Below are 17,080 nucleotides of genomic sequence, written 5' to 3' on the forward strand. Positions count from 1 at the left end.
ACATACTGAAAGGACAATTGCAGATTTATGTGTGTTTTTCGGGAGCATTAACATATTTTGCTAATTGGCCTCGTTCTTATTATTATTACAATAAATTGACAAAAATATTCATTCATTCATGGACGTTGGAAGAATTTACGTCATTAGCATATCTAAATATGCATAATTCATGCATAATATAAAGGTATGTTCTTCTTCCATACAATATATTTAAATTACGATTATATAGTAGCCAAAACATAGATCGTTGTAAAGCATTTCTTCATTGTAATTGCATGAAGTCTTCATAGCAGAACCAGTCGTGATATTTTGTAATAGTATTTGGCAACTAATATTATGTTGCAATACTATTCATTTAGGTATAGAATCGTGTATCACATGTAGTAGTTACGCTTGAGACATTTTTAATGATAGATAGAAACCAGGTTTCAAGGTAAATTTCATTAGGTTGTGATTGATTTTAAAGTCATATGTTGAAAATTTAAACGGTCGAATGACCATAAGCATTGTTTTATTAAATTATGCAAAGCGGATATATTCCTTTTGTATCGTTTGATGAAGGTACTGATTGTATGCAAATTTTTATTACTCAGTAGGTAATAGCGGCGTGGGAGATAGACAAATATATAACAAGAGACATAATTTTCAATTAAATTTGCAGTTGCAATTAAATTCCAGCAACATTTACACCCACTGAAAAATAGATTTTCGTATTTTAAATTCTCAAAATTTCAAAGTTTTAACGATGTTAACCCTTTTATCGCTTATAATCAATAATTACAAGAAAATATCGTATACTTGTAACAAGTATGGAGAGTTTGTTTCAAATGAACTTATATACATAATTAAATTTATTTTTATCACGAAGGCAACAACATTTTTAAGTGAAAATTTAACTATATGTTTCAATGGCCGTAACCTACATATTAATGCGTTAAATTCCAACCTCGTTAATTAATGTTTTTTTCTACATAAATAAATATTATTAAAAAAGTTGGAGGCTTAGTGCATATTTTATAGGAATGATCTTCTTTTTGACAAGAATTTTTTTAATATTAGGAATAGATATTTTAATGTGTATTCCTAATATCTACGCATTCAAGTTAGCGTTAAAATTGTTAAATGCGTGAGACTGTGAGAGTATTTTTAGAAATCTTAAGTTAGGAATGTTTTAACTATCTACCTAATCATTTAGATGTCTTCTTAGTTTAATTTACGATGCCAAACAATCTATTTTGACGTTAAAACAATCGTTTACAAAAATAACTGAAAGTAACGCAGGCGGTAAGTGCAAATAAACAGAACCGTATATGATTTGTTTGTGTAACTGACTTTTCCATTATCAAACAATGTATATTTGTTACTACAAACTATAACTAGATGAACGTGGAAAGTTTTAAATAGAAAAGTTTCTGTCGGGTTGAATGGACCCCGCAACAAAGCGGGTCAAAAGGTCCTTGTTATGACGCTGCCGGTACCACGGCCTGACAACTCTAATTATTCGACTTTTAATTAAATTCCTATTTTTATAACCGCTCCCGACGGGGAATTGTTCATTATTTTCCAGCACTTTATATTTAATGAGAAATAATGAAACAAAGTTAAAACAGTGTGCCTTCGGATGATATACAGATTAAAAATATAGTACCAACCTGTCTAGATGGTTTCTCATATAATTCAACTCATAAAACGACATCGAAAAGAAAAAGAAAGCATTTATAAAGAGATTTTAAGATATCGTCGATAAATAAGACGGTTAATATGACAGTCAAGTAATTTGAATGTATCAAAAACTTGGAAGAAATATTAATCTGCGATTAGTGAAAGCTGATTATTATTTCTTTTTATGTATTTGTATGCGTTGTGCCGAAAATCCAAGGTGAAAGCAAAGGTTCACAATTTATTATGTTTATAATAACGAATTATGATTATTACTTTTTGTGTGAAGTGAATACGCCGCTAATTTATTTAATACTTCTTATGATGTACAAGTACCTAAATTAATTAATAGTTTTATTTATAGAAATACATACATTATACATATATACATACTAGGTAATAAACATTGTACAATGCACAACCAAATTCTCTGTCCCCGTATCCTACGATAGTCTTCAATGCAGTCGTCGCCCAAGAAATATTGTATGCTACACATTATGACAGGTATGTTCCAAGTGACGAAACATTAGTATGTCAGTGTAAGCCACCGTTAGGCAGAACGGGGCCGAATGTCGAGTCACCTTTAAATCGCTTTCCATTCGGCACTTATATTCCATGATCACTAAATGTTTGAACAGCTTGATTGAAACTTCCTGTGTGCCAAGCTTAAACGGTACATTTAATCTTTTATGCACTATTATGGGTGGAAAGTCGAGCAGTGGCACGAGCCTTTGAAAAATATTCAGGACAAGAATTGAATGTTCATACTTCTGTTTTAAATTGTCTGGCAGTCTTTATTTTTTACTTACGTACCTGATTAGTAACTAGTAGGTACCCAATAGGTCTCGTAGTTCTATATGAGGTGTTGTACATCTAATATTTTATTGCACCGTGGATTTTTGTTTTATCATTGTAAACAATTTTCGAATAACATTTAAATGATGTGTGACTTTTATCAAATTACTGACACTCGGATGTAGCAATTAATTAAAGCTTTTTCTTAGTTAATTGCAGCAATTGAATATAGTAGCGACCTTGGTTGTTACAAACACCGTGCGAAACAGTCCAAAGCAATCGTGTAATTACGAGTGTATATGAACGTAAGCTTGGTATTGTACAATATATAAGATTTTAGAACAATCGAGAATTATTCTGTCTCGTTTGTTGGTAAATAAATGAGTTTGTTAATGATAATAATATGAATTAACTTAAGAGCACACGAGCGTTGAGAAAATTAAAAAGATGTTTCAGTTTCACGTACCTACCAGTGTGTTAATTATACATAAACATAAACTAACAACAATTTATGAGGAATACTTCATAGAAAAATAAACTCAGATCGTTTCAAGTTGCGAAGGGTGAGCCTGTGTAATGGTGATACATGTCACCCATTCCTCATGGCTTGACTCGATCGCTATGAATGATTTTGATCTTTATGTTGTCGCACGACTGTTTAGTTTTGCTTAACAAAAATGTGAAGATGTGTACTTAAATGTTAGATGAACACATATAGAAGACAACCCCTTCGTTACAGGAGACATTTGAAGCAGTCGTTAGAATTGTTTGCGGTAGTTATTCCTCAGTCTGCTTTAATGGCGGACAGGGCTCTTTTGTTCAAATGTGTCTCGTAGCATACATGTTTTCATCCATTTTAATGTTTTTGCACTTTCCTACATCTCTTTTAAAGAAAAGAACAATTTGACGTGATTATTTTCAAAGACTCTCAAAGTCACTTTGCCATAGCTAAAATAACGTACAAGTAAAGTATTTGGACAAACATCCTGACCCTACTCTTACATCACCCAATTAGATTTGATTTGACACACATATACATATACCAATAATATTTATTGCGGATTTACGCTAGAGTAAAATCACATTTCATCCTCCGCAATCCCAAAACAATTGGACATAAGTTACTAGTACTGTTGTTAATGTATTATGTTACAAATGTTGGTTAGGTGAAGGCTAAACGTTTAAACTTACGATAAGCCCGTGAGATAGCTCAGAGCGTTTACATACAAGCATATCTTAATCGCTATAATAAATAATATATAGGATACTAGTATATCAACGACGTCAGTGCATAATTAGATGTTATCTGTATCCAAGTTGTTATCTAGAAAAGAGCAGTCAGTCTTCGTGTTTTCAAAGCGCACAGCCATTTTGCATGTACGCATTTGCATTTAATACTCGTTAATTTTATCTTTACATGGTTAAAGGGCCGAAGCTGGTATGGCTACTGTTAAGCAGTTTAATGTTTAATAAACCAAATACGGAATACAGCGGAAGTTTTTAAATCGATAGATAAATCTTATGCCTACGTATAAATTCCAGTATTGCCTGTATCTCCGAAATTACTGAACTGATATTGATAAATGTCTTTCTTGTAACGGGAACTGTATCGCAGTAATATGAATGAAGCCAAGAAGAAATTGTAATTATGTAACAGGCAGTATGTATGTTCCTCCTCTGATACTAATGATAATTATCGCCAAATGATACTATTATTTTGTAATAAAAGAAAACATCCGTAAGAAAATTAGTTGTATCTCAACACAATTATCAAGATAAAACAGGATAATCAAGATAATCTCGGCCGCCGTTGGAGTTTGGGAAAAAAACTAAACCCACATTAGGTTCTACAAATAATATTGACAAGTTGTATAAATCTTTTGAGACATTCTCTCATTTACCATTTACGAAAGTTGTGTTGAACTCGTTCTTGATAGTTCGTGGAAAAATAAAAATAAATTCGTTCCGTTTCTTTAGGAATAATGCTATTTGGACATTGATTGCTATTATGCAATTTAAATACAACATTAAGAAGAGGCCTATGCAGAAGAAAGAAGAAAGTCACATTCAGAACTATCTGATGTGATTCATTTTAACTATAAATATTACTGATATAACATTGCATTTTCAATATTTGCAGTAAAATTATAATTAATTATGTTATATCTGAACAAAATTAAATTTCTTTGAAACAAATTATACTTACAATATTTTATAAAATATGAAATTCTATTTGATAAAAGAACCTTCAACGAATTCGATAGTCGCAGGCAAAGAAGACAGTTAATCATAAACTTCCAAGTATTTACCTACTGCGTGGAATCAGAATCAATAGTTTCTTGGAAAATTGCTACAGTAAATAAGTTATAATTCGCAATGTGAATTTAGAATAAAATTTTGTGAATATGCCTTTTAAAATAAAATAAAACCTATCATCCATTTCCATGATAAACATTTTGAACATGAAAGTATTTTCAACTCTAAAATAAATTTGAATCCAACAGATGTATTGAATTTGTACGAAGCCATGATATGAATTCGGGAAAAGCCAAAGAATGTGAAAGTTAACTATTCCGCATTTACATAATCCCCGACCGAATTCAAAGGATTGAACATAAAATGTAAATCTATGTCATATTTTAGTTCACTGAAAAATGTGGGTCGTTTGCTGTATTACCTACTTACGATTTTTACTTTTCTGGGTTAGTAGTATCTAATGTATGAAAATTAATTTACACAAATTAATGTTTGTGACATACAACTTTCTTGATAAATTAGCACCATGAGAAGTTTTATGCCAAATAGAAAATACGTACGTGTGTAGCTGAGAGCTGGATATAATTGTAGAATAGGGTTAAGGATAGTTACGTCTTCATGCGTCATTCGCGACACACTTCGATTAGATGAGCTCCAGGGTAAGCGTGATCCATTTCTTATAGTATATTCAGTGTTAGTATGTCCAGAAGTAAAAATTAAAAAAGAAAGGTTATTAAAGCGCATGCAACCTGTTATCTCGTTTGCAAATGAAGCACGGATAACAGGTCCATGATTTGCGGTCAACGACTCGAGAAATTGCATCCTGATAATATTTCGCTGTGAGCGTTTCCATTCGTTAGCTGTGTATTTTGCGGCTGTAAAATTAATGCAAGTAATCATACTCTAGGATGCTAACTTGATGTAAAAGCTGCAATTAAACAGATTGAAACTATATTCCGCTTATGTTATTCGAATTGAGAAACTTTATTTAAATACCACAGTCTAAAGAAGTAATTTCAACATACATATACGCAATAAAAAGTACAAATACGCAGGTATAGTTTAAGGTGATGAATTAATTTTTCTAACATTTACGGCCCTTTTTAAACCTTCGTAATTTTTATATTATTAAAGTTGTCGTGATGAAAATTCTTGACAAGAAAGTTCAATAGTAACACAATACGTCTACCGTTTTAGAAACATGATTCCATGATATTTTCTCGATAGAAAAAAAATACAAAGTTCTCATTGTTATTTTTTTATAATCTCTGGCATCTTCAAAATAACAAACGTAAAGTTACGACTTTTTGGATATTAACTATAAAATATACAACCTATACGTCTACCGATTTAGAATTTTGAAATATGCGATGGTTTTGAAATAAACAAGAAATACTTGAAATTAGCGCGCGACCAGCCAATATAGCGAGAGCCGCCCTGTACCTTCCTACCCCGATCGCTGCACGAGTCATTCCCGCTACGGCCGTCACACGGGGAACTTGTGTCGCTCGTGCAATCGTAAAAAAGGGTGACAGCACGATAAGACAAAATGAGACAAATGGGGACAATAAAGAAAATAAGAAGAAGAAACATAAAGGTTGGAGGAAAAAGAATGCTTACAATTGGAACAAATTAATGAAGTAAGTTGGTTTTATTTTAAATTTGATGATAATTGTATTATAGACGATGTTTGATATGTACCCCTGTTTTAAGTACATAACGAATGTGTAAGATATTTTCATTTATAGCATAGATAATCTTTTCAGAAATCCGGAATCCAGAAGGAAAATAAACCCACTGATTGTTCACAATGTGAACCCACTCCTTCGTAAGTACCTTTATTCAGTCAAAAATGTATGTTATCAACGTTATACTGGTTTTATCGCATGATTCCATTTTTAGCAAAAAGCAACAAAGTGCAAAGAAATAAAAAATCATGGTGAACTTAGTGGAAGTATGGCGGACATAATATGGAACAGGAGCTCATTGGAGTAGTATTATATTTAAAAAAAATACGAAATAATTTCAAGAATTACATTTCTTAGAAGGTGGTAGATAAGTAAGTATGTTGTATAAAGAATTTGATGTTGATATTTATTTCATTTATACTTACTACACCTGTGCGGGAAATTGCTTAGTAATAAAACAGGTTTATATTCATATTTACATAGTAATGTGAGTTTTCATTTCGAAAAATTTTGTGTAAGTATATTAAATTGAGTTCCTGGGTGATCTGGAAACACAATTGGGCCCGTAAGATGGCGCTGCAGTCACTCCTCCTAATGACATGAACCGATTTGGATGAATATTTGTGTGCACATTTCATTTTTGTGGGATGATTGGTTGATTCGCTTTCACATTAGCTAATATTATGTATTTTTGTTGTTAGAAAGTAAACTTAATTTAATGTTTATAATACATTATTATTGGTATAAATAAGCCAGTGTTCGTCTCACATTGCTGTACCTGCCTACCTACCCTACCAGGGCCTAACTTTGTTCTGGCTATTTTATTTTGATTATTTGTAATGAATAATTACAATTATAATAGAGTGCAAAAAATAAATACATGCGTCAATATTATATTTTGTGTTTTTTTTTAAACAATTTTTTTATTTAAAAAAATATCATTCCGACCGCGGCTTTGCCCGCGTGGAATTAGGTTATATCGTGAATCCTGTTTTATCCCACAGAAGTGTTCAGTACGGATAAAAAGTATCCTATGTGTAAATCCAGGCAATTAGCTATATTTTATCAAAATTGGTAATGTAGTCTTGACGTGATTAAGTAACAACTAACAAAAAAATATACAAATTAACATCCAAAGTTTCGCATCAGTTTTACTGTATTAGTGATATCTTCCACTCTTGACTTTGACTGAGAAGAATTAGGGTTTATAACTTCTTTCAGAAATAGTACCTTTCATTTCTGGGCATGATGTAATATCTACGTCAGCATCAAATTCTATCTAAATCAATTCAGTAGTCCGCGTTATTGAGTACCATTTCATTTTTTCAGAGTAACAATATTTTTTGTTATTTTAAAGATTATTTATAACCTGTATTATTTTGTAATAAAGTAAACATTACGAAATAATAATAATTATTAATAATGTCTAAGTAGTTGTTGGAAAGAAGATTATTTGTTTAGCAAGAAAATAAAACCAATAAATCAACAATTGAATAAAATAATGTATAACAATATTATAACTGTATGACGACTCCATACATGTTTGTCCCGAGTCGGCCAGCGGCAGCGCGGCGAGTTTGCAAGAATGACTTCGCGCACACCGGCGTTCGCGATAGCGAGCTATTAGACTTCGCCCGCCAAGCAGTGGATTTTTTTTTGTGTATCGTCTTAAATGTTTCTCAAAATAATTAGTGCTCTTGGGGAATTACGTAATAACATAAAATTTTACAAAAACCAGTGTCATTATGAACATTTTTGTGCCATCGTAAAGACGTTGCTAAAACGATCATCCGATACTTCTCTTTACCTTGCTAATCGAATTTACCTTCAAGTCAATGTGTTCGCGATTGTACAAAAAGTATCATTAAATTTTTCAAGGCTTCGGTTAGTTGTTTGATTAAGCTACAGGTGTGCTCAATAGAGCTCGAAATTAAGAATAATATCTTCGAAAACAAAACGAATTCTATTCAGGCCTGCAATAATTGATTTACACAATCTGTTATTAGGTAGGTACCTATTCATTTTTTATATTTGAAATATTTGGAATATCATAAAAAAAAAACACTGTTTTCTATTTGAGTTTTAGTTTGATAAGGATAATTGCCTTAAATTGAAAGTTATTAAACCTCAATAACTCCATTTGCAAGTTCTAGTGTAGCACAGAAATAGGATGCAGTCGTATTGATCTAATTTCTTGAAACCATAGCAACCATATATTTTTAGGCATCTGCATTGAATACGTTAATCGTATTAGCTATTAATATTCTTTTTCAAAGTATATTTTCATCCCTAGGTTGAAATCGCATCAGAAAGATATGAAAGCATTTATTTATAGAACACTCAGTATAATTTTATTAATAAGCAGCTTAAAGTCATTCAATGTTGTACTTCCATGTTTAAAATATGATTGTCAGAATATTATAAGTATAGCCATCTTTATTTGATTTGTAAGATAAATGTTTTCGTTAATCTATATTCTATACCATCAGAAAATAGTAATAAACAAAAAACTTAATGGACCGGAAAATAACTAGGTACCTATTTGTTTCGTTATTGCCAAACCACTTATGTAGGATTATTTTAAGTTTTATCTAAGGCGAATGTTTATCCATAAATATTTTTAATTAATTAATAATATCGTGTATAGCTTGAGGTTTAATCTAAGCAGTTTGGTTTACTAGGTCAGTATAGAAATTGTTAGATTTATAATGTATAGTTCGGAAAAATAGGAATACATTCCAAATATCATCAGATTCATTAAAATTTGCAAATTTCACACCCCTTGGTGTTCAAATCGAGATACAGTCGATATAAATTCGAATAATTTTGTTATCAAGACAAGCCAAACAAATGCTGTGTCGACCGTGACAGCCTTGCCGCTTGACTAATATTGATCTATTATCATTTCCTACCAGTAAATAGTTATTTGTTGTGATCTGATTTGTTACATTGAATTTTATTAGTGAGATATTATCTATAATAATCGTTCATGTGCTTATCGATAATATGCTTTCGAATTGAGATAACCAAATTAAATTCAAGGTGAAATCAATCATATTTTATTTGACTTCAAAGACTATAAAAATAAAATAAGTTTCATTTTTCAAATAACATATTTTAATTAGGGGAAGTGATTGAATTTTTTCCAGAGATGATCAATACAAATAATATTAAATCGCCATCCATTGGTCGAATGCAAACAGAAATCGAATGGGAATCGATTATAAGCGTATTACAGGTATATTAAGAAGAGCTGGAACGTCAACACATTTACACATTGCACATGTTAGGCCGGGAGATACTGACACAAAATTTCGGGTCATTTGTAACAGGATGGCGGTCTAGAGGGGTCTTAGTACGCAATGACAAAAAGAAAAATGATGGTCAGAAAGCTGGTACCGGCGGACTAGTCGCGTGGGCGTTAGTCACACTCGTCGGATAAATAGCGAAAGTCAAACGATTTGTAACACAAAAATTTTAGAATTTACCGATAGCCCTTAAAAAAGATGTAGGCGGTAGTGTCATGCCATACTTTTACGATGTGACTTACAGTCCGCCATACCGACGTGAATGCGTTGATTTAAAAAAAACAATTCAACCATTTGTACCGGGCTCACTTTTACACAGGTAACCATCGTCGTGCAGCCATTTACTAAAATCGCCATGCCATACTTTTCGGACGATTCCAAATGGTCGCCATACCGCGGAAAATCTGCAAATTTTTGAATTTTTTTTTTTCGCCAAACGATTTGTACCACCCTACATTTTTTTTTCAACAACTCCTGAATGATTATAAATAGAAGTGTGATAATGCCATACTTTCGCTATTTATCCGACGAGTTCGACTAACGCCCACGCGACTAGTCCGCCGGTACCAGCGTTCTGAGTTCTGACCATCATTTTTCTTTTAGTCATTGCGTAATAAGACCTCTGTAGAACCGCCATTCTGTTACAAATGACCCCAAATTTTGTGTCAGTATCTCCCGGCCTATGTATGTGTCATATTTTGCAATTGTTTATAAATACAGGGTGATGTAATTGGTGTAGTACGAATATCTAAAAATCTATGAAGAATTTTGTGATACAGTAAATGGAAGAATTATAGACTATTTTACAGTATTTAATAAAATCATTTAATTTTTTGTTCATTTTCATTAGAAATGTCAATTTTTCTCACCAAGGTGGAAATTTGGATGATAAGGATCTTGTTAGAAAAATATAAATTTTGACCAAAATCGGCGTTTTTTTTTTTTTTTCAAAAATCAAATTACTAATTAATAATCAGAGTTATCACATTATTAAAAAAACGCCCGTTATTTAAATCATTATCAAAACAACCATCCGTGTGTTGGGAGTAAGCGCACGTGTTATTTGTGTTGTTTTTATGACCTGAAATTTAATTATTATTTGATAATTGAATGATTATTAATACTTTTATCCAATTGATTATTATTAGAATAAATAATTAACTTCATCAATTGATTTACTTTTAAATTATAATTTTACAGGTAAATTATGAGAGCTTTCATAAGTACATAATTATATTTGCATATATTTATCTACAACGCACCATTTTACAATTCAAGTCTAAAATGAAACTAGAGTCGCATTTATTTTTTTTTTGAACATACTGTAAGTGAAATTGCATAAGTGTGAGTACTGTGAACATGCCAGCTTTCCTTAATTGACCGATACTATTTACTGATATTACACTCATGACTAATGTATCAAAACGAATGCCAGATAAATCGGAACGGCACTCTACATACATGGAAAGTGTATTTATGATATCGATATCAAAAGTAGGCAAATTGATTAACCTCAATATAATATGAAATGTTAGAGATAACAGCTGATAGCGATAATAGCACAATAACATTGTTATGATAATATTACTGCATATTATGACCCTCCGATTTATTTATTACGTTTACCCACAGCAATTTATTAAATGCACTATTAAAACGAATTCAAATCATTTTTATTACTTCATTAGCCATTTATTTTATAAGCTGTTTATCATCACTGCGAACATCATAATTTTTTTCGAGATACATCTCGAAAGAAATTGCGTTAAATCAATAAAACATGCGCTCATAGTATTGTAACGTCACATAGTTTGATGAATGGGTGGCCCTAGGCATTTATAATTCAGCGGATGCATCGAGAACCTGACTTACACTTGATCGCCACTCTTTTTCTATGAAGTACGAGCGAGAACACGTGTAGTAATAATAAATAATTCATTCACATGACGGATGGCGGCCGTAATCGTTGACGGACGATTGCATTGCGATTTCGACCTAGTTGGCAAGTTCTATTTAGTCCCCAATACCCGACCTACTTACGGCTTCACATAGGAGTTAATGATGTATGTAACGTCCCACGGAACTGCCACTTAACAGTTTTATCCCCTGTATTTGGGGAGACGTAGATACGACTTAGTATCCACCTACATGATTGTGGAGAAATCTTTTACTTATTGCGTTTACGCTTACAACTTGTAATTAGCTGTGATGTCACGACGGTCCTAATAACGGTTCGGTCTATTTTTGAGGTTAATTATTCCATTTCTCGTAAACGATATTCGAAACAATACTGTTTGGAAACTATTGTGTGCCCAATGTAATAACATTTACAAATCTACAAAGTATTCGATCCAGATCAACTTTCTTAAACCAATTTATTGTTGAAAATTTCCGCGAAATTTTCACCCCGAAACTTCCGTAATTAATCTACATTCACGATGTCAGTGATTGGAGTATTGTGTTCTGAAATTCAGTGTAGCAATATTATATGCAAGTACTTCTAACAACGTTTCTATGTTACATCGAATTGAGGGAACAAGCTAAATAAGATATAGCTTATGGATAAGAGGTAAAGGTGAATTAAAAAATAACATAAATATGTATTAGTTGTACAACCTCTTCTTAATCTTTAAACTCGTGGGAGAGGGCAATAATCTTATGATTACTTAACATTACGTACGTTCGTATGGTAATGACTAAGACGATTTGTTATGCGTATTAGTTGAGACTTTTAACATATTCAACTATGAGTCCTATTTATATTGATGTTATGGAAATAAAGGCCTTTTTATTAATTTTATGTAAAACTAGCGGTCCGCCCCGGCTTCGCCCGTGGTACATATTTACGTTTTCTCTACATAAGAACCATCCTCGTACTTCAAGGAATATAATAAAAAAAGAATTATCGAAACCGGTTCAGGCGTTCTCGAGTTATGCGCTTACCAACACATTTTGCGATTCATTTTTATATATAAGAAAGATATTATTTTATGACAATTATATGTAAAGTGCATTAGGTATGCATGGTTTCTTATGGTTTTCATAAAACGCTTTTTTATTGGACAACAGTTGCATTAGATCTGTAATCTATATTATGTTATCAGAAAACTGCGGTTGAAAGAATGTTTCTTAACTTATCGTCACCAAATTGTTTTACAACAATGTAATCTTTATTTTTAGGCTACAAAAAAATGTATAAACAAACTCGTTAGTTGTGTTTAAAGAAGGAAAGTTGTTATTTTAATTCTACAACAAATACAATTCTTATTACTAAAGGTCAATATAATTATGTATAAAGGTCAATATGAAAATATACGTCATATTCCTAAACATTTCTAACAGACGCATAAAAAAAAATTACACACAACAAACAAAAATTGGTTCTAATTTTTACAAAAGTCGGTCCTATTTTGTATTCAAAACCGCTGTGACCTTTACGAATGAAATAGTTCCGAGAGCCACGATACTGTATATTATAGTTTCCGTGCTAAATCAAAACAAATAACCATAAAACTCTCTTTTATGGCAACATTAAACTTCCTTACAGTGGCTACCATAATAAAATTCGATTTAATCCATTCCTTCGCTACGGTAGATGCGGTATAATTTATTTCAGTTTTGCGAGTTTAATGTTAAAATATGAACTTTTATAAATACCTAGTTGGTATTAGCTACTTACTAATGTTATTAAAATACGCCGTATGTATTGAATGTGACGCCATAAAAAATGTATAATGGTCCGGGAGCCAGCAGCAGATTTTATGACCAAGTTCCTCTCAAGCGGTAATTAGTAAAATGCATCAAAGTATAGTATTATGAAGCCTCGTGAACGTCAGCTGGAGCTCGGTTGGGGGGAAGAGCGGTTGTAGCCTCCCGTATCAGCTGACGGTTTTTCCACCAAGATACAGCCAGCTGACATATATATTTATCCACAGTTACATATAAGCTATCATCAGGTAAATTTTTGTTTGAGAGGAAATAACGGAAAATAAATTTTTCTTTAAATTTAACTTTCATGTTCAAGACACCAGCTGACGTATAATACACCATGTTGTAACCAGCTGACTATTTTTTTTCGTTGAGATATTGGGTTAGCTACAATTTGACAAATTTTTAGCTGAGAGGAAATGAATGAATGAATGTATTTTTTTTCCTATGTGCGTGGGAGGCTACAACCGCTCACCCCCCCAACAGAGCGCCAGCTGACGTTCACGAGGCTTTATAATACTATACTCTCATGCGTCTGACGAATTATCTCTTGAGAGGAAATAGTTAACCAAATTTGCACCTGGCTCCCTAACCATAAGCTTATGTAATGTAACCTTATGTATTGTAATGTATCTACCTACTCTGTTTACAATCGACCGTTTCCTCTATATAAATGGGCGTTTAATTGCCCGAATGAAAAATCATATATCTTTATCATAAATCACACAGAGAAAAAAACATAAACACGTAGAATCATTTCCGAATGTCAGTCATCTGACACATGTGTTAGTTTGAAGCACCATCCGGTCGGCCAGGTGACGTTTGTCAACCACAAGTGGCCAATAAAATATGGGTATTTGACTTTATGAACGATTAAAAACATCAACATGTACGCTATATTGTTTATAATTTTCAATGTATTTATAGTTTACGACGGTCTGGTTTCTCATTTTATGCTTGCATATACATGCTACCTTCCCAGCGCAACTAACCTATAAATAGGTTTTACAAACATAAAATTTACATCTAGACATAGATCGTAGCTATTAACAATATAATAGACGACATAAATTCATTATGAACACGTTTTAATGACTAAAACATTTAAACATTTCGTGAAAAAGCGCAAAGGTCAGGAATTGCATTAAGGGTTTTTGTAACGCAATGTGCAGTGACAAAGTAGTCGATTCTGATTATTTCTATTTGCCCCACAAAAACTAGTACTGGCATCTTGTTATTTTTCCCATAACATTGCAGCTGTACCTTCCTTATATAAACTCGTGTGAGGGGGTGCGGGTTCCCACGATTTACACATGCTTCAAATGTGCACTCCTATTCTTTGTACTATCACTTTACCACGCTACCACGGATTTTTTTTGCTCATTTTATAAGTTGATGATTTAGTTAATTTATAATTAGTGGTTATTGGCGTGAAATTTTTAGCTGTTTCGATTTTGGATATCAATCTACGATACATTTTGTAGTTCCTCTTTAAGGTGATGAATTAATTTTTCTAACATTTACGGCCCTTTTTAAACCTTCGTAATTTTTATATTATTAAAGTTGTCGTGATGAAAATTCTTGACAAGAAAGTTCAATAGTAACACAATACGTCTACCGTTTTAGAAACATGATTCCATGATATTTTCTCGATAGAAAAAAAATACAAAGTTCTCATTGTTATTTTTTTTTAATCTCTGGCATCTTCAAAATAACAAACGTAAAGTTACGACTTTTTGGATATTAACTATAAAATATACAACCTATACGTCTACCGTGTTAGAATTTTGAAATATGCGATTGTTTTGAAATAAACAAGAAATACTTGAAATTAGCGCCTGACCAGCCAATATAGCGAGAGCCGCCCTGTACCTTCCTACCCCGATCGCTGCACGAGTCATTCCCGCTACGGCCGTCACACGGGGAACTTGTGTCGCTCGCGCAATCGTAAAAAAGGGTGACAACACGATAAGACAAAATGAGACAAATGGGGACAGTAAAGAAAATAAGAAGAAGAAACATAAAGCTTGGAGGAAAAAGAATGCTTACAATTGGAACAAATTAATGAAGTAAGTTGGTTTTATTTTAAATTTGATGATAATTGTATTATAGACGATGTTTGATATGTACCCCTGTTTTAAGTACATAACGAATGTGTAAGATTTTTTCATTTATAGCATAAATAATCTTTTCAGAAATCCGGAATCCAGAAGGAAAATAAACCCACTGATTGTTCACAATGTGAACCCACTCCTTCGTAAGTACCTTTATTCAGTCAAAAATGTATGTTATCAACGCTCTACTGGTTTTATCGCATGATTCCATTTTTAGCAAAAAGCAACAAAGTGCAAAGAAATAAAAAATCATGGTGAACTTAGTGGAAGTATGGTGGACGTAATATGGAATTATGGAACAGGAGCTCGTTGGAGTAGTATTATATTTTAAAAAAATACGAAAAAACAAGAATTTCTTAGTAGGTGGTAGATAAGTATGTTGTATAAAGAATTTGATGTTGATATTTATTTCATTTATACTTACTACACCTGTGCGGGAAATTGCTTAGTACTAAAACAGGTTTATATTCATATTTACATAGTAATGTGAGTTTTCATTTCGAAAAATTTTGTGTAAGTATATTAAATTGAGTTCCTGGATGATCTGGAAACACAATTGGGCCCGGAGGATGGCGCTGCAGTCACTCCTCCTAATCACATGAACCGATTTGGATGAATATTTGTGTGCACATTTCATTGTTGTGGGATGATTGGTTGATTCGTTTTCACATTAGCTAATATTATGTATTTTTGTTGTTAGAAAGTAAACTTAATTTAATGTTTATAATACATTATTATTGGTATAAATAAGCCAGTGTTCGTCTCACATTGCTGTACCTGCCTACCTATCCTACCAGGGCCTAACTTTGTTCTGGCTATTTTATTTTGATTATTTGTAATGAATAATTACAATTATAATAGAGTGCAAAAAATAAATACATGCAGCGTCAATATATTTTGTGTTTTTTTAAACAATTTTTTTATTTAAAAAAATATCATTCCGACCGCGGCTTTGCCCGCGTGGAATTAGGTTATATCGTGAATCCTATTTTATCCCACAGAAGTGTTCAGTTCGGATAAAAAGTATCCTATGTGTAAATCCAGGCAATTAGCTTTATTTTATCAAAATTGGTAATGTAGTCTTGACGTGATTAAGTAACAACTAACAAAAAAAATATACAAATTAACATCCAAAGTTTCGCATCAGTTTTACTGTATTAGCGATATCTTCCACTCTTGACTTTGACTGAGAAGAATTAGGGTTTATAACTTCTTTCAGAAATAGTACCTTTCATTTCTGGGCATGATGTAATATCTACGTCAGCATCAAATTCTATCTAAATCAATTCAGTAGTCCGCGTAATTAGGTACCATTTCATTTTTTCAGAGTAACAATATTTTTTGTTATTTTAAAGATTATTTATAACCTGTATTATTTTGTAATAAAGTAAACATTACGAAATAATAATAATTAATAATTATTAATAATGTCTAAGTAGTTGTTAAAAAGAAGATAATTTTGTGTTTATAAGCAAGAAAATAAAACCAATAAATCAACAATTAAATATATGTATAACAATATTATAACTGTATGACGACTCCATACATGTTT

The 17,080-nt window shown here is 32.1% G+C and overlaps 1 protein-coding gene and 2 long non-coding RNA genes across 4 annotated transcripts in view; 1 reads left to right on the top strand and 2 right to left on the bottom strand.

Moving 5' to 3' along the window:
• Positions 1-17,080, bottom strand: part of LOC149484105 (uncharacterized) — a 219,251-nt gene that overhangs the window by 46,196 nt on the left and 155,975 nt on the right. The window lies entirely within an intron of this gene.
• The window catches only part of Arl4 (ADP ribosylation factor-like 4), a 47,130-nt gene that overhangs the window by 8,452 nt on the left and 21,598 nt on the right, over positions 1-17,080 (bottom strand). The gene's annotated exons all lie outside the window — the stretch shown is intronic.
• On the top strand, positions 15,208-16,410 carry LOC149484114 (uncharacterized). The gene is made up of 3 exons (XR_016316383.1): positions 15,208-15,483; positions 15,592-15,671; positions 15,746-16,410. It is a non-coding gene; the product is annotated as an uncharacterized LOC149484114 (long non-coding RNA).

The sequence above is a fragment of the Colias philodice genome, chromosome 12 (assembly GCF_061535455.1).
Source record: "Colias philodice isolate Cphi_HAF_F1 chromosome 12, ilColPhil1 Martin Lab GWU primary, whole genome shotgun sequence".
Lineage (NCBI taxonomy): Eukaryota > Metazoa > Arthropoda > Insecta > Lepidoptera > Pieridae > Colias > Colias philodice.